This window comes from Canis aureus, chromosome 33 (assembly GCF_053574225.1).
Source record: "Canis aureus isolate CA01 chromosome 33, VMU_Caureus_v.1.0, whole genome shotgun sequence".
In the NCBI taxonomy this organism is placed as follows: domain Eukaryota; kingdom Metazoa; phylum Chordata; class Mammalia; order Carnivora; family Canidae; genus Canis; species Canis aureus.
The window spans coordinates 10361192-10382898 of record NC_135643.1 but is presented as its reverse complement, the minus strand read 5'-3'; the positions used below and the strand labels follow the sequence as shown (position 1 = coordinate 10382898).

The following is a 21707-nucleotide window of genomic DNA, read 5'->3' as shown; positions in this document are numbered from 1 at the left end:
CCGGAATCCAGTGCCACGTCGGGTTCCCTGCATGGAGCCTGCTCCGCCCTCTGTCTGTGTCTCTGCCCCGCCCCCCTTCCCGTGTCTCAATAAATAAGTAAAATCTTTAAGAAAAAAAAAATCTTGGGGTGCCTGGGTGGCTCAGCCAGTTAAGTGTCTGCCTTTAGCTCACGTCATGATCTCAGGGTCCTGGGATCCAGTACCCCTGTTGGACTCCCTGCTCAGTGGGGGGCTCTGCTTCTCCCTCTGCCCCTCCCTAACCCGCTCATGCTCTCTCTCTCTCAAATAAATAAATAAAACCTTAAAAAAATAAAATGCAGTCTTAAAAGATATATACTAAAACGAATGTGGCTACCATAAAGAAATGAGGAAAATGGTGGTTATCAGTGAAAACATGATATAAGTTACTTTTATATCTATCTGGCAAATTTAGGAAAGGAACAGGGTGTTTTGAGTGAGACAAACTTGTATTTTTTGTAGCCAGTAATTTCCTAAGAGATTCCACCCTAGTGTTTGTTTCCTATGGGTCCATTAGCATCACTTCAATATTATTAGCAACAGTATTTATCAGGTACTTTTTAGTTCTGGTTTCTAGGGATAAAAATAGATAGTAGACCTGACCCTTGACCTAGGGAAGAGGAAATAAATTGTTATGCAGTATAACAATGAATGATACAAAATGAAGTAAAGACTGCATGGTTGTTCAGACAATACTTGCCAGATGAGTACAGGAAAGGAAGGGGGTGTTCTATGAGGGTATGAATATCTGCAGTAGGGAGATAGTTGGGAAAAGCTTTCTGGAAGAGATAGCACTTAGACTGTGTCTTCAAGAAAGGTAAAGGAGAAGTGATAAAATCCTTAGGAAGGATTTGATCAAAACCCTGAATCAGGTAGAAAGAACGTGAATGGTATGTTCAGGAAACAATAGGTAGGCCAGTTTATCTTGAGCAGGAGTTCTGTGTATGTAAGGAAGTAGTTGGAGATACATATGAAGTGGTAGAGAGCAATGTGAAGAGAAAGACCAAGTAGAGGAACTTGAAAGTTGGCTGTGGGAAGTGGTGAGCTGTCAAAGAAATTTAAACAGGAAGACGGGGATGGGATAGGCAACAAGCATTGTAAAAATGCTGAATCTTATCTATGCCTGGGCTGAAGCACAGAATACTGGATTGTTTTTGGTACATGAATGTGTGCTACATTAAAAATGCTACATCTATGTACTTGCTTTTTTTTTTTTTTTTTTAATTTATGATAGTCACACGGAGAGAGAGAGAGAGAGAGAGGCAGAGACACAGGCAGAGGGAGAAGCAGGCTCCATGCAGGGAGCCCGACGTGGGACTTGATCCCGGGTCTGAAGTGCTAACTTTTAAAGAAAATGTGTGTGTGTTTGAGAGCAGCTTTGTAGTCTACCATAGTGTTAGGAAATATTTATTTTAATGTCTTCTACATTTAAGATTTTTGTATTGTGTCTAACTTTTAATATCACTACAAAGTAATAAAAATGCTGGGAATTAAAACTTATAGTTTATTTTAACATGGATTTATTCTTCTGAATAAAGTAATAAATGAGTATATGTGTGATTTAAAAGTATACTCTAAAAAACCAAATGAATAAACAAAAATAAATAAAAATATACTTGGATTTCATCAATAAAAATGCACTGCTCTGGGCAGCCTGGGTGGCTCAGCAGTTTAGCGCCGCCTTCAGCCCAGGGCCTGATCCTGGAGACCCAGGATCGAGTCCTGCATCTGGCTCCCTGCATGGAGCCTGCTTCTCCCTCTGCCTGTATCTCTGCCTCTCTCTCTCTCTCTCTTTCTCTCTCTGTGTCTCTCATAAATAAATAAAATCTTAAAAAAAAAAAAAAGTACTGCTCTGAGCTATTAAAAAACAAAGTTGTCCATAGAGGAGTTTGATTTGACTAATGTGTTGTTAATGTACAGTAGGAGGCTGACCCATCTTTTCTTCTGTCCCCACCTTCTCATATTCTGAGTGAATTGGGGAGCCATCTGGCTACCACATGTGCAACCAGCTGTATTCTAAGGTGGGAATGGGAAATGTACGAAGACTTCTCACAGAAGCACATTTGTAGGGTTAGACTTCCTCCTACTAGTCTGGATGAGTTCTCAGGATGCCAAACCACTAAGCACACTTTCCAGTGTGGGAGGCCCTTGAACCTCCCCCACCTTTTCTGGCTTGAATAAATGTAGATTGTCCCACAAGCCTAGGCAAATACTCCATTGTGTTATTCTCCAGAGTAGTTTGACCTTGTATACTTGAAGAATTCCTCCCCAAGACTATCTTGCCCTACCAGAAATTTTCCCTTTTCAGAGCTTTGGGGCCTAAATCCAGCCTAAAGAACGTTTGCTTGTTCCGTCCATTTCCTTAAAATGTGGAGGAAGACGGGAAAGGATCTCTCCCATGGTTCCATACCTGAGTAGGGACACAAAGACTTCTCTACATTGCAGAGCGGGGAGTGGGAGAACGAGATTCATTTGGTGGTATCTCAGCATTTCTTCATCCATAGGCAAGTACATGCCTTGCACAATTGTTTCTTATCTTCTTTCTGTGGTCAACTAGAATTCCTTTTGAATCAAGTACTAAATCTTAAGGGAGGAAGGGAAGGGAAACTGTACTGGGGAAACAAGCAAGAGGCCAGCTGTTTGCAGGGAAACGACTCCTGCACTACTTCTGAGAATTACAGTCTTGTTCCTCTGGTCTCCTTGTGTTTCTTTTGCAAAACACCATACATCCAACATTTTTTAGAGGTTAGGAGACAATTGAACTCAAAGGTGCGTGGACCAGAAGGAAGTAGGTTATGTGTATTAAGTAATCATGGGCCTACTTACCATGATGAGACCATAAACATGGAAGACAAAATTAAATAGATATTTCACCAGCACATAAAATCTGGACACTTTACTTGTCTAGGTATAAATAATGCCACTATTTTGAATAAGTTCTCTTTTAGATATTCTGAATTTCCTCTCTCTCCCGGAATTTTCAGAATGATCTTATCCACTGACCTCAATACCTTTTTATGCCTCCTTCACATTTTATAAACGAATGAAATGTTTATGTGAAAAATTAGAAATTTCTTGTAAGGAAACTATAAATCAAGATACAATTATGAATAAAATTTCTCTCTTCAGTATTAAATTTAAGTTCTACTTTTTTTATTTTTACAAAACTTTACCTGACGTTTATCCCTACTATGTATTTGCCATCCTCTCTGCACACTTGCTGGCTCTTCTCACTGTATTCATTCGACACCTCACAAATATTTACTAACTCAATATATATGACACATGCCAAGAGGTATGTGGGGGTTTTTATATGCTTGTAAGGAAGAAAGAAATAAACATAACAATACAAGGTAGTATTTGACTGGTACCATAACAATGATACAGAGAAAGAACTTAGAACATTTAGATGAGACAGACAGGGACAGAGACAGAGACACAGAGTGAGATGTATCAGTTTCGGCTGGGGGAATTCTGGGTAGACTTTATGGAAGAAGCAGCATATGAACATCACCTTAAATGGATAGGATTTCAATAGAGACAACTCTAAACACATGGCACACGGGGTAGAGAAATGGGAAAGTGCATACCAATATAGAGAATGATTTGTCATGTAGTTTAACTTATGTGTGGGAATATTGCAGCAGATCAAGTTGATGGAACAGATTGGCATCTGATATTAGAAGCACTGAGGCTGAGTCTAGACTAAGAAATTAAAATTTTATTCTGAAGGCATTAGTTCTTGAACTTTTGGAACAGAATTATACAATCTTGTATGAATATAATCTGAATGAAAGTTAGAATGAATAGTCAATCCAGGAAGGATCAAGTGGGAGGATTTATCAGAGGCTAAATTATTTTAGCCTCTTTTTAGAGGACAGCACTGTAATAATCGAAGCAGGAAGTGGTACATGCCCAAACTGGGGAGATAAAAATTAGAATGTGGTGAGGCGGGGGGTGGGGGCGAGCACCAGGAAGGTTCATCATATTTTGCAAAGGAGGAAATAGTTTCTATTTCTTCTAACTAGATTGTCAGTTTCCTGAGCGCAAGGATTTTGTCAGTGTCTTGTTTCCTTCTTTATTACCTAATTCATCCACTTTTATATTGTGTGCTTTCAAATAATTATGACTTGTGTAGGCTTCTAATTAATATGTATGTATATATGTATGTATGTATGTATGTATGTATGTATGTATGTATGTATCTGTCTATCTGTCTATCTATCTATCTATCTATCTATCTATCTATCTATCTATCTCCAGCACAACTAGTTTTTCATAAAAAGCAGAACTTAATATCGGAGCAGTTTTTTATTCACTGTAAGTCAACAAAAGAAGCAACAATGAAGAGTTGATTCTGGAAAAAGAAAGAGGAGGTTTATGAATTGCTCTCAGTGAAAAATGAAAGAGCTTTTGAAACTGAGCTCAAATATGCCCGGAGCACATGAGAGTCTGGTTTATTAAGGCATGACTGAATGATTAGTAGAAATACTACCATTACTACTACTACGCATTATATTATTCACATATCATAAAAAGCCATGATACACAGCAACTGACAGAGTCATCTAGGAAATTGAACAGGGCTTTTACTACAATGTGAGAAGAATTTAATGTGCTTTGCTCTATTTCTGACATGAATTATAAGAGCAAAAGGCTTTATTCTTTGCACAGGTCATTAAATATATTCCATGATGTCCTAGTACCCAGCAGGAAAGAATCTTCCAACTGTATGAAAATGATTTTAAGGATCTTTGTTTTGAATTGAAAATAATTTACCAAGCTTTCTACCCCAAGATCAGTAAGGATTATTGAACAGTTTGTTTGTTTTTTTCTTTTCTGTTTTGCAATGCTGTTTATAGCTTGCTGCATCAGTTAAAAAGAGGAATGCCAATATATTACTACTTAACTACTTCAGATTAGCTGTTAGAGAGATAAGAGTGATGAATGGTGTTTAGCTCCAAATGGTAAAATTGACCTAGTTCTAAGCTACCAGATAGAACAGACAGGTTTATCAACTACTCCCTAAAACAAATATTTGCAAGCATTTGGCAAATAAGCGTAACTGATTCTATCCAAATCTTAGAATAAGAATTCCATTATAAGCTGCAATAAATATTGAAAGAAAATGTGTCCTTATTTTGAAAGCTCTCATTTAAGGAAAATGGAACATATCTCTATTTTAGGAAGAAAAGATTATTTTGTAATGTCCAAGCTAAATGGGCATATACACTCTGCAAGCTATCTGGCACACTATATGAAATTTAGAAAATATTTTAAATATCTAGCAATTGAGATTTACTCAATTGGACCTGAAACTTGGAGTAAATTATTCATTCATAATGAAAATTCTTGCTATTTTCCCTAAATTATATAAATTATATATATATATATACATAAATAATGAACTTTAACTTTACCATGATTTAATTGAGTATAGCAGAATATTTAAACAAATGTTTAATCCTGAAATCATATGACTAGTCATGTGCTAAATCTAAAAAATGGATGGTTTTATATTAAGGAAGGTGGAAGATGAGTGGGCATGAAGGGTACAGTACAGCATAAGATATTTGAATAGTATAGTTTCAAAAGTTTCAAAATTAAAAATGTGTTTTTGCCTTTCCTCTCTTTACCCTTTCTGCAAAGGTAGTCATTGTGTTGTATTTTACACAAATTATCCAAAATAGATCAGGGGAGAGATGAAAGACTTTATTGTGAATAGAGAGACCATTTGCTGGTAGCATGATCAATTTAATGGAACAGTAGGACTTTTTTATTTATTTTTTGAATAGTAAGACATTTTAAGAAAACCAAATGCATAAGTAAACCAAATTTGGAATACATCTAATAATAGAGATATCTCCCAGTGAGAATTCCCATCTCATTATCATTTAAGATAATTTAAATATAGTTTTTAAAATCCTGTGATTTCTATTTACTTTTTAAAAAAAATATTGAAGTACAGTTGACATACAATATTAGTTTCAGGTGAACAACATAGTGATTTAACAATTCTATACATTACTCAATGATCACCATCAACAATGTTATTACAATATTATTGACTACATTCCCTATGCTGTACTTTTCATCTCTGTGACTTATTTATTTTATAACTGGAAGTTTGTACCTTTTAATCCCTTTTACCTATTTCACCCATAATTAAAAATCCTGTAATTTTTAATATATATATTTTTTAAAGATGGGCATTATTTCTTAGTAAGAGATGCTAGTCATGTGAGAGATAGAAAAAAGCAAAGCCATTGGATTTGGTTAAGTCAGAAGATAGACTTTTGGGGATGTCTTGACAAAAAAAAAAAAGGATAAGTGATAATAACAAGAAGAGTGATAAAAAAAAAAGCGTCAGTTTTCTTTTCTCATTTTAGTAGCAAGCATTTGCCACTGAATGAAATTGGTATGCAGATTTACTTTCACAGTCAATGTGAGGCCTAGTGCAATAGCAGAGAGACTAGTCGTGACTGGGTTTATTATGCAGTTCTTTGGTTCTCAAGGAGCACAAGCCTGAACAAGCCAACATGAGTCACTGTATGGGACTGTATCATAATAATGTTACCATAAAGATTTTTAGGTGAATGGCCTCTGTGGACTTTAAAATGTCCTTCTAAGACCTGATACTGTATTCTATCTGCTAGAATTTCCTGAAGGTTTATTTATTTATTTATTTTTTTTTTTATGATAGTCACACAGAGAGAGAGGCGCAGAGACACAGGCAGAGGGAGAAGCAGGCTCCATGCAGGAAGCCCAATGTGAGATTCGATCCTAGGTCTCCAGGATTGCGCCCTGGGCCAAAGGCAGGCGCTAAACCTCTGCGCCACCCAGGGATCCCTCCTGAAGTTTTTAGATCTAACTTTAAGTCACAGCATTCTCTGATTTCTTCAGAGTACCAAGCTGTACAGTGAGTTGCCAAATGTCAAAAAAAAAATTTACTTTGTAGCAAGAGAAAGCAATAAAATAGATCTTCAAAGAGGCAACCTAAATTTTAGACTGAGAAAGTAATTCAATTTAACTATGTTGCAAAATGAGAAACTTTTTCTGTCCAGGTTGTTAAAACTTTGATGCTGATAAGAAGGAGAAATGAAAAGGCCAATGGCATGGTTATCTGTGAGGCATTTTGTAGCTTATACTAGATGTGTCCCTAATTTAGTCTATGTCACTGGGCAAATCTCATACTAATCTCTCTTTGTCTTCGTTTCCTCAACTATAAAAAGGGGATAATAATACCAACCTGTCTCAGAGGGGTGTGGTAATAATTAATTAAGGCCCATAAAAGGCTTTAAAGGCCAAAGATGAAAGGCACCAAATAGACAAAGCCTCATCATTAGCCCTGAAATTGATGGAATATAAAAACTTGTTTAATGGTGGAGAAATTCTGAAATAAGAATTAAAATAAGAGGGCAGCCCCCATGGCCCAGTGCTTTAGCGCCGCCTTCAGCCCAAGGCCTGATCCTGGAGACCCGGGGTCAAGTCCCAAGTCAGGCTCCCTGCATGGAGCCTGCCTCTCCCTCTGTGTCTCTGCCTCTCTCTCTCTCTCTCTCTGTCTATCATGAAATAAATAAATAAAATCTTAAAAAAAAAAGAATTAAAATAAGAATACACTTTCCTGGATCTATGGACTTAAATTTATGAATTGGTTCATGAGTATATTTTGTTGAGGTGCTCTATATTTAAATTTTCAATGTAGGCTAATCAAGGAATGAAGACCATACTAGTTTGAAAACAGAAGTGATAGCCAGTTGAAATTAAAATTATATATTCTGTTTACTTTTTGTTTTACCTCTCTATATTATCAATAAACAAATCAGGATTTTTATTTTTAAAGTATGAGGCTGGAAGAGCTTCTTGAGGGTAGGTGAAAGAATAAAACATTAAAGTTGGTGCCACTATTTAGCATCAAGGTTACGATGATTCAACTTAGGATGCAGATGTTATTAAATACTACCTGAGTCAGTACATTTAATCAAGAGAAGTATGTTTCTCTAAATGTCTGAATTTAAGAGCTAATGGAAAAAGTATATGAAAATAACAATTTCATTTTTAGGAATATAACTCCTAATGCATCCTACCCACTGCCTCCATGACATATTCAGTTTCTTGGATGCCAAATAACTAATATGAAAACAAAAAACATTGTGATGAATCTGTCACCTCTATGTTTTATAATAAGAAAAAAAATGTCACCTACTTTTGGATGAAACTAAAGAGCATTTTGATTTTATTACGTTTCAGGAACTACTGCTGAGTAAATGAACAATTTTGCCCTTTTGTAACATCACTCAATTTATCCGAAGCTTGCAACTAGAGCCAATAAGATTCTTGAGATATTATTTCCTAATTAAATAGCTGCTCAGTTGGATGAAATCTTAGATGATGGAAATAAGCAATAAAACTGTCATGCCTGAGTTCTACCTTTCTTAGGCTTCTAAGAGTGTACTAGTTTTCATTTTTAAAAAAAGATTTTATTTATTTATTTGACAGAGAGAGAGAGAGGGAAATAGACTCCCCAAGAGCAGGGAGCCAAATGCAGGGCTCAATCCCAGGACCCTGGGATCATGACTGGAGCCCAAGGCAGTCACTTAACTGACTGAGCCACCCAGGCACCCCTGTACTAGTTTTTAGTGACAGTCTTTAGGTTGGTTCATGGGAGCAATTCATTACTGATGTTTATTTTGCTTTGGGTGGGGCTGTAAAACTACTCTACAATAACATAACTTAGGAGGTTGTTATTTTAGAATTTTTCTATCCTATACTGGTTGTGGTCAAGAAAAAGACAAACTGGAAAACAAGAAGTTATAATATCTTTAAAACATTTATTATTGCCATTAAAAAAAGTGATTTGGTTATAGTCCAGTTAGAATTTCATTAATGGAACACTTCATATTTCTTTTGTTAAAAACTCATTTACCCTTTACCTAAAAATTTGAATGTAAACATTAACTGTCAGCGTTGATAGCTGTGCAATTAACCAGCTTAATTTTGGTTAGAAGATGAATGATTCACTGCTTTCTTGTGTCTGATGAGTAGGCCGGGCACTGTATTTAAAATGGCTCTAACCCAGAGGGCAAGTCCTACTGGTTTCACTGCCCAGCCCACTCAGGAAAAATAAAAGTCCTAGAGGTTACAGCTGAGCACAGACTGAGCATGAAATCTTAAGGGCATCGTTCAACTTGACTATCTTGACAATGCTATAAAAATGGTTTTCATTTTTCACATTGTTAAATTTTAAAAAAATTAAAGATTTTCAGACTTTAGAAGATATTTTCCAACTTTTCTGCTTTATTTATTTGCATCTCAGACGTAAAAGGGCTCCATAATAAATAAACACCATATTTTTGCTTTGCCTGGCATCTAATTCTTTTTGCAATCACAGTTCCATTTTCTTTCTTTCTTTTTTTTTTTAAAGATTTTTATTTATTTATTCATGAGAGGCACAGACAGAGAGAGAGGCAGAGACACAGGCAGAGAAGCAGGCTCCATGCAGGGAGCTCGATGTGGGACTTGATCCCCGGACTCCAGGATCACGCGCTGGGCTGAAGGCAGACACTAAACCGCCGAGCCACCCAAGGATCCCCCCAGTTCCATTTTCTGAAATTAAAATATTTCTCCTTTCTCTAGGGTCTGTTTTATGTACTGTCTCTTTCAGTTGACAGATGTAGATTATCTTCATCTCCAGTGCCCGAGCCAGCAATTTCTTTACAGGTGCCTCTGGTCCAAGATTGTATAAAAGTATATCTTTATCTATTTTTGCTAAATATTGCATGAGAGTTAAAATAAGTTTTTTATTCTTTTTTTATGCACATGTATTATATTTTATTATATTGAGACAATAGATGAGTATATTTTATTAGAATATCATCTAGAACTTTGTAAAGAAATAATAAAGCATTTCATTTAAGATAATTCAGTAAAGATATATTCAGAATGTTTTACCCAGAGAAGAGGAGGGATGAATATAAGTTCTTTATTTCTGCGGTGAAAACAGTTCTGAGAAGGAAATTTATAGCAATACAGGCTTTTTTCAACAATAGAAAAATAGAAAAAAAAAACAAGAAAAATCTCAAATAGATAATTTAACCTTATACCTACAGGAACTAGAAAAAGAGAAAAAATAAAGCTCGAAGTTAGTAGATGGAAGGAAATAAAGATCAAAGCAGGAATACATGAAATATGAGCACTTGGGAGGCTCAATCAGTTAAGCATCTAACTCTTGATTTTGGCTCAGGTCAGGTTGTGAAATTGAGCCCTGCATTGGGACTCTGTGCTAGGTATGGAACCTGCTTAAGACTCTCTCTCCCCCTTTCCCTCTGCTCCTTTCCTCCCTCTCTTTCCCTCTTTAGAAAAAAACAAAAATCAAGAAATGCATGAAATAGGGGCTGCCTGGGTGGTTCGGTGGTTGAGCATCTGCCTTTGGCTCAGGGTATGATCCTTGGGGATCAAGTCCCACATTGGGCTCCCTGCAAGGAGCCTGCTTCTCCCTCTGCCTATGTCTCTGCCTCCTCTCTATGTGTCTCTCGTCAATAAATAAATAAAAACTAAAAAAAAAAAAAAAAAAAGAAAGAAAAGAAAAGAAATACGTGAAATAGAGACTTAAAATACAATAGAAAAAAAATCAATGAACCCAGGAGTTGACTCTTTGAAAAGATAAACAAAATTGATAGGCCTTTAGCTAGACTCATCAAGGAAAAGGAGAGAGGACCCAAATAAATAAAATCAGAAATAAAAGGGAAGTAACAGCCAATACCACAGAAATACAAAGTATTATGAGACTACTATGAAAATTTAGATGCCAACATATTAGACAACCCAGAAAAATGGAAAATTTCTTGGAAACATATAATCTTCCAAAACTGAATCAAGAAGAAGTAAAAAATCTGAACTGACCAATTACTAGTAACAAAATTAAATTGGTAATCAAAAAACTCACAACAAAAACACATGTCTAGGACCAGGTGGCTTCACAGCTGAATTCTACTTAAAAAAGAGTTAATACCAATTCTCCTCAAACTATTTCGAAAAATAGAAGAGGAAGGAAAGCTTCCAAATATACTCTATGAGGCCAGCATTATCCTGATACCAGAGCCAGACAAAGATACTACAAAAGAAGGGAACTACAGGCCAATATTCCTGATGGACAAAGATGCAAAAATCCTCAACAAAATATTAGCAATCTACATTCAGCAATACGTTAAAAGGATCATTTACCACAATCAAGTGGGATTTATTCTGGGGATGCAAAGATGGTTCAATATTGGCAAATCAATCAATGTAATACACCACATTAACAAAATGAAGGATAAGAATTATATAATCATCTCAATAGATGCAGAAAAAATATTTGAGAAAATTCAACATCTGTTCATGATAAAAACTCTCAAAAAGTGGTTTAGAGTGAACATTATTACCTCAACATAATAAAGGGTATATATGAAAAGCCCACAGTTACTTGAGGGTGAGAAACTACGAGCTTTTCCTCTAAAATCAAGAACAAGACAATTCCTAGCCAGTGATCAAACTGGAAGTCCTAGATACAGCAATCAGACAAGAAAAAGAAATAAAAGGAATCCAAATTGCTAACGAAAAGTTAAATTGTCACTACTTACAGATGACATGATACTATATGTAAAAAAACCCTAAAGACTCCCCTCCAAAACTATTACAAGTAATAAAATACGATATTCATATTGTTGTTCATTTTCATATTATTTCACATAATATAGTTTGATAACTAAATTATATTATTGTGGGACACCTGGGTGGCTCAGTGATTGAGCATCTGCCTTTGGCTCAGGGCATGATCCTGAGGTCCTGGGATCGAGTCCCATAATGGGCTTCCTGCATGGAGCCTGCCTCTCCCCCTGCCTGTGTCTCTGCTTCTCTCTCTGTGTCTCTCAAGAAAAAATAAAAAAATCTTTAAATAAAATAAAATAAAATAAATTTTGTATGGAGCCACAATAGCCAAAGAGATCTTGAGAAAGAACAAAGCTGGAGGTATCACAATCCCAGATTTCAAGATATATTATAGAGCTGTAGCAATCAGAACAATATAGTACTGGCTCAAAAATGGTTACATAGATCAATGGACAGAATAAAGTCCAGAAATATGCCCATGCTTATATGATCAATTAATTAGTGTATCTTGGTGAAGGGTATAAAGAAAAAAAAAAGAAAAAGAAAAAGAAAAAAGCTCTCTGTTTTCCAGAAACGTGTACTTTCCCAGGGTAGCTGATGTAGAGAACTCAAAGGTCTTCAAATTCCACCAACCTATGGATAGAGATCAAGTTATACTAAATCCAAAAGCACATGTTGCCTCAGCTTTTTCTCATTCCTCTTCATGAACTGTCTCTTGCCCCTCACTTCCCACCTATGTGTTTCTGAGACAGCATAGAAAGCATTTGATCAGTTTGATAAAGTGACCAGATGAAATGCAGTGGACCATGAAATGCTATGGCTCAAAGCAATGAAATCCATACTCTGGACAAAATATAACTTAGTAGGCAGATTAATCTTTTGGTATCTTCGGATTAAGCTTTTTTATTTTAAAAATTGAGTTCCTAATATTATAAGGCATGATGTGATTGGTAATACATTCATATCTAGTCAAAGAGTCATGTTTTTGATTTTTTATGACCCCAACGGAGACAAAGATAATTTAAAAATGCTCCCCATCCTTAATTTACCTAATAATTTCTGCATTTTCCCTTACAAAACCTTATAAACTTTTAATAATGAACAAAGTATAAACTTGTTTTCTTCCCTTATATGATATTTCATCTTGTTCATTTAAATAACCCAGTGAATGTAGTCAAGGAATAAAAGGTTAAATGATTAAAAGTTATATGATATAGAGCATGGAAGTTTGTTAAATACCAGCATTTGGTTGCTCAAGAATTGATTCCAAGCCAAGGCATTTATTGGATCCTGATTTTTATTTTTTTATTAAAAAATTAGTATTATTATTAAAAGATTTTAATTAATTTATTCTTTAATTTATTCATGAGAAGCACAGAGAGAGAGAGGCGGAGACACAGGCAGAGAGAGAAGCAGTCTCCATGCAGGGAGCCTGATGCGGGACTTGATCCCAGGACTCCAGGATCACACCCTGAGCGTGAAGGGAGGCACTCAACTGCTGAGCCACCCAGGCATCCCTATTTAAGAAATTATGAACCAATAAGCATTTATTCAGCCATATTAAGACATTCTGCTTATGCATCCAGGACTCAAAAATGCAAAAATCTTGAGATGATGTTTATTCTTAGAGAAGTCAGTCTAGTGGAAGAGGCAAACATATGGAGAAATAAATTGAATAAAGATGAATAAATGCCATGGTTGTTGCTAGGAATGTCAGAGATTGCTTGACAATCAGGTGAACTCTGGATAGTCTTGAAGATAGAATGCTATATAAAGAAGAGGGAAAAAGGGCATTTCAGGCAAGGAACAAAATGTGCAAAGGCATAGAGTTTTGAAAAGATATGTGAGAAGTTCATTGTGGTTTGGAGCTTAGGGTTGTGGTGGAGAATGGAAGGAAATGAAATTGGAACAGTGTATTGGGTTTACATCTGGAAGAGCACTGTACTGAGACAAAACAGCCTGGCTTTCACAGGACAGCTAGTGGGAAATCAGGAGACATCATTAAACAAGGGAAGGATGTAATCATATTTCTTTGGTAAGAATATAATTATGGTAAGAGTTTAAAAAGGGATTATAAGAGAGATAGATGGGGCAGAAACCAGGTAGGGCACTATGTCATTAGTCTAGGATAGAAATCTTAAGAGCCTGAATTGAATTAGTGGCAGTAGAAATGGGAAAGAATAGGCATTCTTTTTGGATATTTTTTGGATATATTTTTGGATATATTTCTGAATGAAAATGAATAGTATTTGGCTGTGGATGGTTAGGAAGAGGAGGGACTTTAGGATGAGGTTTTCGGATTCAGTTGGGAGAATTGAAGATATTGATTCCATTAACCATAATGGGGAAGGTGGGAATATTTAAAGAGATATGATTATTTTAGTCTTTTTAATGCAGTAGGTTGAAGTGCCTTTGGGATAGCCAGTTGACAAGTACTTGCAAAAAGCAAGATTGGAACTTAAAGATAGGTTGGAACTAGAGATACACACTTGGGAATTATGAGCATATAAATAGCTTCTAGAATGTAGATGAAAGCATACATCTAAAAGTGTAGAAGAAGGGCAGCCCTGGTGGCTCAGCGGTTTAGCACTGCCTTCAGCCCAGGGTGTGATCCTGGAGACCCCAGGATAGAGTCCCACGTCGGGCTCCCTGCATGGAGCCTGCTTCTCCCTCTGCCTGTGTCTCTGCCTCTCTCTCTCTCTCTCTCTCTCTCTGTCTCATGAATAAATAGGATCTTAAAAAAAAAAAAAGTGTAGAAGAAATGGCCACCAAGGATGAAACTGGAAAACATCAACTTGTAAGACAGTGTCCCTCATTCATTTTTAACCCTTGAAAATGCCTCCTCTTGAAAATACAAAAATCTCAGCTTACCTCTAATCATGGTAATTCAGATATTTCCCCTCAAAATCCTATTAGAGCATCTAACTTCTTCACTGTCTACCGTCTATTTCTTTTAAGAATGTCTAATTAAAGAAGTGGTCTAGGAGCAAAGAAGCCATTGAAGAAAACTGAGGGGTTCTTAGAGAAGTAAAAGGAAAATCAGGAATGGATAACATCTTAGAAGACAAGGTCATATTAACATTTTCCTACTGCAAGCCCAGACCAAATCATATAAATTGAATCTGAGCAATGCCTTAATCATAGAATGGGGTAGAATGGTCGACTTGGGTGCCTATGTTCAACAGAGCCATAGAGGTTTGATCTTCCATTAAGTTCTCCAGCATACTTGGCAGTGTGCACTTAGTTTTGTTCCCCATAGGGGACAGAAAGACCTCAACTCCACCTCCAATTTTTTTTTTTCTTGAAAGCAGCTGAGATAGATGGAAGGAGGAATCTGAGGGTGTGTGGCTCCATGCCAGTAAGCAAAGCATGTGCTTGCTTTCCATTTTGATTGACCCGGTGGCTACTCCTGGCTCAACCAAAACTAAGTGCTGATGTTTTCAGATCACCCAAAGCCCTGTAACAGCTTTGGAGATTCCTTGACCTTTTTCTCTTCTCTCTTACAGAAGAGTGAACCACAATTCAAGCACCATTTAGGTAATTTGTTTCAATCCTGCCTCCTGCCACTTAGACTGTAAACATTCAAGAAAAGATGGGACAATGGGAAGCTCCTCCCCCACCTCCCACTAGCCCTTGTCTACTTGTTTGGGTAAGTACTGCACTACTCACTGGGTCCTGAGGAGTCTTATAAGCCTTAACTCAGTTCTTATGATCTCTTATCTTTTCTCTTCCAGAAAGCCATGTCTGTCAGTATCCCATTCTTGTCACCAAAAGTTGTCAAGTTAGCTTGCCATAGTTTTGTATATGCTGGCGAAAGACAAGACTCCTAGGTCAGGAAAAAAAAAAAAGGACTTATTACTCATAGCATATCAGACAAGCATGAGCAGCATGAGCTTCTTGTTCATGTCATTTGTGCCCCTGAAAATTTTACGGAGGTGATGTGCGGTGGCCCAGGTGAGTGCCACACAAGCAGTGGGTTTGCATCACAGTTGAAGGACCCTGAGCTTAGGAAACCCCAATCAATTAAGGGGGCTGCAAGATAAGCTGCCCAACTTTTGCCCTGGAGGGAAACATTATCTTAATTATAACGTGCAGCAAACAAACCTGCCCTCTGCTCTAAAGAGATATACTCCTATCTTCTTCCAAGGTTGTTCTTTGTACAGACATCCTTGGAAAGGTAATCCAGAAAAAAGAAAAAAGCCAGTTCGGCTCGCTGTGCAACCCATGGCGAATTGTATCTCAACTAGTAGGTGCTAAGTATGCTTCTTCTCTTTCTTTCTCTCTTAAAATTTCCCTTTTGTATTTCTTATTTCCTCCTTTTTATTTGTTTATAAATTTCAATTTAACCCACTAAAATTATCTTTTACTGATAGATATACTCAAATTACAAAAGTCAGCAGAAATAAAAATCTGTCTTTAAACCTCTGAAAATACGATTTAGACCCAAACTGTTATGACAGCAAGAAGTTGCAAGAAAATATTTGGGAAAAAGAAAACTCATGCTATTTTTGAAGTATATATTTTGCCATCTTTAATGAAAATTCAAAATTAGGGATGACCTTTTTGACAAAATTTCACTCATTGTTTATAAGATAAACTTAATTACAATTACTTATTGGATAAACGATTCTTAAAAGTATAACAAAATTCTTTTATCTGGTTTTGCCTAGTTAGAAAATTCATAGACAAAAGCAAAACAAAATTAAAAAATTGATATTACTGGGCAGCCCGGGTGGCTCCGCGGTTTAGCGCCGCCTTCAGCCCAGGGCGTGATCCTGGAGACCCAGGATCGAGCCCTCGTCGGGTTCCCCACATGGAGCCTGCTTCTCCCTCTGCCTGTGTCTCTGCCTCTGTGTGTCTCATTAATAAATAAATAAAATCTTTAAAAAAAAATTGACATTACTGCATTTAGCATATATGATGTGGTTATTAAATAGTAGAAAACATAAATTTCTATAATAGTGAAGTAGGTTTATTTGATGGACTAATGCATATACACATACCATTTTTACTGTAAATACTAGAAGATTGAGGTCAGACTAATTATGTAAACTGCCACAAATCGGGGTGACTATAATGTGCTGTGGATAGCATTATTGCTGTTCACTTAGTTCTTTTTTTCCTCTATTTTAAGGAAACAAGAAGATTGTACTTGTCTGGCTCCTTGAAGTGAGGCATAGCCAAGTGGCTAGTTTGGGCCTATGAAATGTGTGTAGAAGCGATATATGTCACTTTTGGGAGGAAAATTTATTACCAATGTTGTGGAAACATGGGCTGGTAAAAGGTACCATAATACTAAGGCAACGTAGAAAGTAGGCCAACATGCAAAGAAAAGCAAGCTGCTGAGGACTTCATGTGAGCAAGAATTAAACTTTAATTCTGTTAAACTTCGTACATTTGGAAGTTTTCTTTTTTTTTTTTTTTAACTGAAGCTCTGCCTTATAGTGACGTTCCTACATCTTTTTAATTTTAATTTCTGATACCTATTGAATGCTATATTGGCCTTGTAGATCTAACACAACAAGACAAAACAAAAAACTGTTGTCACACTTGAATGACATTAGGACTTACTGTGAGTTCCTGACTCAGTGAGTTTGGATAGTAAGTAGTTCTCTACGTGTGTAGTTTGGAGTCCTAAATGTATTCATTCAACTTGGGTAAAAGCTCAGAATGTTTTTTTTTTTTTTTTTTTTTTAAATATTTTATTTATTTATGATAGTCACATAGAGAGAGAGAGGGGCACAGACATAGGCAGAGGGAGAAGCAGGCTCCATGCACCGGGAGCCCAACGTGGGACTCGATCCCGGGTCTCCAGGATCGCGCCCTGGGCCAAAGGCAGGCGCCAAACCGCTGCGCCACCCAGGGATCCCAAAGCTCAGAATGTTTACGAGAACTATGTCCCTTAGGAAATATTTATTTATTTTTTTTATTTTATTTTTTTTTTAAATTTTTTATTTATTTATGATAGTCACAGAGAGAGAGAGAGAGAGAGGCAGAGACACAGGCAGAGGGAGAAGCAGGCTCCATGCACTGGGAGCCCGACGTGGGATTCGATCCCGGGTCTCCAGGATCGCGCCCTGGGCCAAAGGCAGGCACCAAACCGCTGCGCCACCCAGGGATCCCCCTTAGGAAATATTTAGATGAAGACGTTTTTTGTCCTTGAAGCATATGGTAAATCTACACTGGTTGTAGATTGCTACAACCAGGCATTTGTAATGACTTGAAAGCTGTTCTTGAAAGGTACTGGTAATAATGCATGATAACTTATAGATCACTTATGAGATGGATTTACTTATTTTCTGCCCTGAGAAGTTCTGAGAGGCCTGACTTTTAGGATATAATATGTCTTATGTCTTTTAAAAAGTATTCTTCTTTGATGGAGGTATCGTTTTTGAGGAAAGTTTTTTATTTAAATAAACTTAAATGAACTTAAAATGTCATGTTATGGTGCACTGATGCTTTTTGCATCCCAAATGTTTAAAATAGAATGTTTATAAATGGAAATAATAAGTAGAAATTTATTAATTATTTCAACCAATATTTACCGAGTGCCTATTTTCACCAAATCTGTGCTAAGCACTGGGAGGGGATACAATTGAGAATAACACAGACCTTCTAATTTTCACAGAGTGTAACATAAATAAATAAATAAAATGAATATATAATTATAAATGGAAATTATTTTTTAAGAGAGAGAAATATAATTCTGTGTTGGGGGAGAGAAGGCTTGGCTTTTTATATCTTGAGAAACTCTAATTTATCAGATTTTCAGTTTCCTTTGATTGCAGGCTGTAGGCAGAGTAGGTCTCCCTCAGCAGAGCAGAAGTCCTTTCCACCATTGCTTAGTTCTAGCTCAAGCTTTAAGAATTTGGTGCAGCAACAAAAATCAGTATTCTGATTTTTTTCTAATCATTTCCTTTGCACTATATTCTTTTAAAAAAATTCCTTATTTAAATTCAATTTAGTTAACATATACTGTGTTACTAGTTACTGGGGTAGAATTTAGTGATTCATCAGTGGAATATAACACCCAGCGCTTATTCCATCATGTCCCCTCCTTAATGCCCATCACCCAGTTACTCCATCCTCCCACCTGCCTCCCCTCCAGCAACCCTCAGTTTATTTCCTAGAGGTCAGCCTCTCTTATGGTTTGCCTCTCTCTCTATTTTCATCTTATTTTATTTTTCCAAGTACTACATTCTTAATTAGCATGTGGTCTGCCTGCCGGCTTATCATAGGTAACAGTTTTATTAAATATTTTGCTAAGACATAAGAAGAGTTGCTACCATTCCAGCTCTTAGGAAAATATTCCAACTACTTTCATTGAGCTGGTGCTATATATTTCAGGATCTGTTTTTGTAGCAGCCTATTTTGTACACAGAATTTTGTATGAGTTAGCATTAGATTTGACTGTGAGTGGCAGAAAATTTCAAATAATAGTGGCCTAAAATAATTTTTCCTGTTTTGTAAATGTCTTGTAATAGTTAACACAAGGCCAGTCTGACATTCCACTGTGTTTAGGATCCAGGTCCTTCTTTCGTTTTCCATTGTCGGTAAACCTCAATTTCCAAGGTTACCTTATAGCTCTAGCTGGCTGTTGTCAAAGACTGAGAAATGAGTTGATGATGGAGAGTTATTTATGTCATGCTCTTTGGCATACTGTATCTATCTTAAAATAAAAATATTTATTAATTGCTCATTAATCTGAATTTCATTATAGTAATTCTAACCTCAGGCTTTTGATACTATAGCATATATTCACTTTTCTCAAGGATAATGTTGAAATTCTCAAAATAAAATTAACTTTTGTGTATATGTGAGGGGTTGGATTACAAAAGTAAATGAACCATAATAATGATGACAAAATTGGTGTTTGATAACCTGCTACTTTCCCATGAAGTGATATTTGTGATCCCTTACATTTTGGTATTTTTGCTCATGCTATCATTATTTTATTGTTTAAAAAAAATTGGCATCTGAATCATTTGTAAGTTGAGATCAAGATCAATGATCCTAAAATTCACTTTTACAGAAAGATATCTCTATTCCAGACAGGTTAATATATATGTGAATCCTAATAGGCATTCATATATCCACTTCAAAGATTATCTGTACAAATGGAATATAAAATAATAGTTTTGAAAGTGATACGGTTAACTCTGGGAGTCTTTATTTTTTTAAAAAAATTGTATTTATTTATTTGAGAGAGAAAGATCATGAGCAGGGGGGGTAGGGTGAGAGGGAGAAACAGATTCCCTGCTAAGTAGGGCCCAAAGCAGGAATTGATCTTAAGTTGCTGGGATAATGACCTGAGCCGAAGGCAGACACTTAACTAATGAGCCACCCAGGCACCCCGGAAGTCTTCAATTTATACATGATAAAATTAAAGAAAATGAAAATGAACTTAAAATACTTCCTTTTAAAATATCAGTAAAATAATAATCAATCGAAACTTCATAATCCCTGAAAAAAAAAAGTTGGTTCTAAAGTTTATCTCAAAGTTATTAAATAATAAATATAATTAATTGAAAATGAAGGGCCAGAGAAAATTATTTGGATTTGCCACATGTAATTATTTCTCACCATCTTCCAACTAATATACAGTCAGAATATTTTTCACAGCATCTGGAAGAAATTGTACAAAATTTTGCTCAAGAATTACATGACATAATGGATGGCTTTGTTTTTATACTTTATTTAATTAAAAATGTATTTTTTAACTTCTGATTTTTCATTGTTCATTCAATATCTTAACTTGAACATAATGTTTATTACATTTAAAAATACTTTGAGGGGATCCCTGGGTGGCTCAGCGGTTTAGAGCCTGTCTTCAGCCCAGGGTGTGATCCTGGAGTCCTGGGATCGAGTCCCATGTCGGGCATCCTGGATGGAGCCTGCTTCTCCCTCTGCCTGTGTCTCTGCCTCTCTCTCTATGTCTCTCATAAATAAATAAAATCTTTAAAAAAAAAAAACTTTTAATCATTTCATCTATGGATAATTTTTATCACAACCACAATAAATGGTTAACACATATATTTTTATAAATTTTCATTTTTATTTGATGTTTTGTAATATATTTATGCACTTTTGTATTTTAAATCTAAGTATTTGGTTTCACTGGTTTTTAAGCTTTAAAATAAAATACTAATGTTTATACTGGTATTTTAGCATTATGAAATAAATAGTGAATTTTAGCATTATTTTAGATTTAAAATAAAATACTAATGTTTATAGTGGTATTTTAGCATTATGAAATAAATAGTGAATTACTAGTAGCATTTTCACTTTGCTGTAGAACTGAAATCACTAAACTTTAATGGTGAAAGAATCAATTTAATTAGGCCTCAAAGTATTATAAGACTATAAAAGTATTTGAAAAGAACCTATCTGGAATATGTTTTTAGTGATTTCCATATCTAAGAGCTGTATATGATGTTTTTTCTGAATTCTCTTGTTGTTCATAGTGAGCAAGTTATGGTCTAGTGAGATAGTAAAAATACTAGGAGTAGAAGTACCATTGAAGGCATCTAGACCTACTACCACTCATAGAAAAGCAGAGATAAGTCTTCTGACTTCAATAATCAAGCTCTCCCCCTCTCTAACTTTTACAGTAGGAATTTACATCTGGGTTTTTTTCTTTTTTTTTCCCAAATGCATTAATGAACCTATCCAAATTTGCTTTTAATTGTGGGGAAGGGTTGACCTTATGGGTGTATGTCCTATGCAGTGACACAGGCCCCACACTTAGCAATTCCCTTTGTCTGGTTTAATGCTCTCTTGCCCTTTTGAAATTCTTAACAAGTTTTGAGCCTCACATGTTTTTTAAAATTTTTATTTTTAAAGATTTTTAGTTATTTATTTGAGAAAGATAGAAAGAGAGAAAGAGAGAGCATGTGCCCGGCCTTTGGAGAGGGGTTGGGTGGGGGGAGGTGAAGAGGGACAAGCAGACTGTGCTGAACATGGAACCTGAGTTGGACTCATCACTGGGCTCCACTTGGGGCTCCAGGGGGGTCTTGATCTCAGGACCCTGAGATCATGAC

General features: G+C 36.1%; 1 long non-coding RNA gene across 5 annotated transcripts in view; it reads left to right on the top strand.

Annotated features, from left to right (window-relative positions):
- The window catches only part of LOC144304290 (uncharacterized), an 84960-nt gene that overhangs the window by 23911 nt on the left and 39342 nt on the right, over positions 1–21707 (top strand). For 3 of the 5 annotated variants that reach the window (XR_013371209.1, XR_013371208.1, XR_013371210.1), the window contains exons 4-5: positions 15174–15204; positions 15402–15621. This is a non-coding gene — a long non-coding RNA (uncharacterized LOC144304290). Of the gene's footprint in view, positions 1–15173; positions 15317–15401; positions 15622–16801; positions 17059–21707 lie in introns of those variants that run through there. The other 2 variants (XR_013371207.1, XR_013371211.1) reach the window with 2 other exon arrangements.